The following is a 1831-nucleotide window of genomic DNA, read 5'->3' as shown; positions in this document are numbered from 1 at the left end:
ATGTTTATTCTTCTTGTGTATCCTGGAGATAGGAGGGCAGGTTTTAACTCTATTTTATAAACAAGGAAGTTTGGGCAAAAAAGAATCGCCCCAAACTGAGTCTGAGACTAAGTGTCTGAGAAAGACGTCATTCCAGATCCAGTATTATTTTTCCATCCTAGGAGACTCCCGTGGATGGAGAGTCGGATCCTGCCTGAGCCACACCTTCACGCCACAGCATTCGAACACAGGATTCAGCAGAACCCTTTGTTGCTGTAGGACTGTGGGTTTCTGCTATCATACCACCTTGCTTATGTATGTAGAAGACATCTATATTAATAAGATCTTATATTTGTGGAGCCCATAGTAAACAGCTTTTTGTTTTGTTTTGTTTTGCTGCCCAGTATTCATCCCCTTTCCCCATGGCGGGGTGGGGTGGTGGTGGGGAGGCGGTGGGGGGAACGCCCATCATAAGAATACTTGTGGAATTCAGAGGGGCCGGATGTGCTCGCTCTCTGCTTTGATAGCTACAATGCTGGCCTTTGACATAGATTTGGTCAGTGGACACTCCCACCGAGGACTGGAATTCTCATTCCCTTTATATTTGTGTCATTTGTGAAAGCAGTTGGGAGCATTCTTGTGGTGCCAGATGGTGTTGTGTTTTCTGGGTTTTTTTTTGTTTTTTTTTTTTTTTTTGATTCTGCAGAGCTGTCTTGATTCCTGTCCACTTCTCCTGCCATTACTACTTCATCATTCTGGTAGTTCTATGAACCCCCCTGAGAGCCTTTATTTTTTATTTTATTTAAAAAAATTTTTAATGTTTATTTATTTTTGAGAGACAAAGTGCAGGGAGGGGCAGAGAGAGAGGGAGACACAGAGCCCGAAGCAGGCTCCTCTGAGCTGTGAGCACAGAGCCCGATGCAGGGCTCGAACCCACAAACCACAAGATCATGAGCTGAAGTTGGGACGCTTAACCAACTGAACCACGGAGGCACTCCCCTGGGAGCGCTTAATATCCCTTTTCTACACGAGGTCTCCTGCTTGTTACCAAGAATGTCGACTGAGATAGAGCCCTTTGTAGTGCATGAAGTGCTTCTGGTCTGAAAAACAACTTCATCTTCTATGTAACCGATGAGGAATCTCTAGCTCTCCTGGAGCCTGATAGCAATTTTAGTTCTTATTTGACAGGGAGGATGGCTCTGAGGAAAACAGCGCATTTGGGAGATGTGGGGGCAGCTTTTAAAAACTCAGCATGACGCTATCATTATGCCCTATTTGCTGCTGTGGGTCTGTGGCTGCCTGGCGGTCTGGCTGGATGATTGCTGTGTGTGCCGCTCTGTCCCAGCAGTGGGGACCCGGGAGGAACCCAGCCCCAGTTCCCCTATAAGTGTCACTGCAGGCCCTCAGAAGCTGACGTCACCTTCACCTCGGCTGGGCTGCTGTCTCAGCTAGGGAGGGTGTGCTGGGGCCAGGGAGTGAGCCTTTTCTCTAGCTACTCTTCCACCCAGGGAAGAGCGGGAAGGGAGAGCTTGCTGGGGAGCTGAGCGGGGAGTACTGTTTACAGCTGCCTGTTTGCAGGACCGGCCTCTCTACGTGCCCTTCCTTCCCACCTTCCCTTTCTTGTTCTCCAGAGGCTCCCTTTCTCTGTTCCATTCCCTATTCCCGCCCATTCCCGTTGCTGGCCCTTCCTGCTCAGGAGCCTGCACCGTCTTCCCAGAGCCATGTCAGTTTGCTTTTCCCTCTCCTAAATGTTCCCGAATTGGGTTGAGTTCCTCTCAGTGCCAGTCCTTCTTCTTCCCACCTTTAATGATGCTTTTCCCAGACCCCCATCTCCACAAGTGCACTTTTGACG

The sequence above is a fragment of the Prionailurus viverrinus genome, chromosome B3 (genome assembly GCF_022837055.1).
Source record: "Prionailurus viverrinus isolate Anna chromosome B3, UM_Priviv_1.0, whole genome shotgun sequence".
In the NCBI taxonomy this organism is placed as follows: Eukaryota; Metazoa; Chordata; class Mammalia; order Carnivora; family Felidae; genus Prionailurus; species Prionailurus viverrinus.
Note: the sequence above shows the minus strand (reverse complement) of the source record.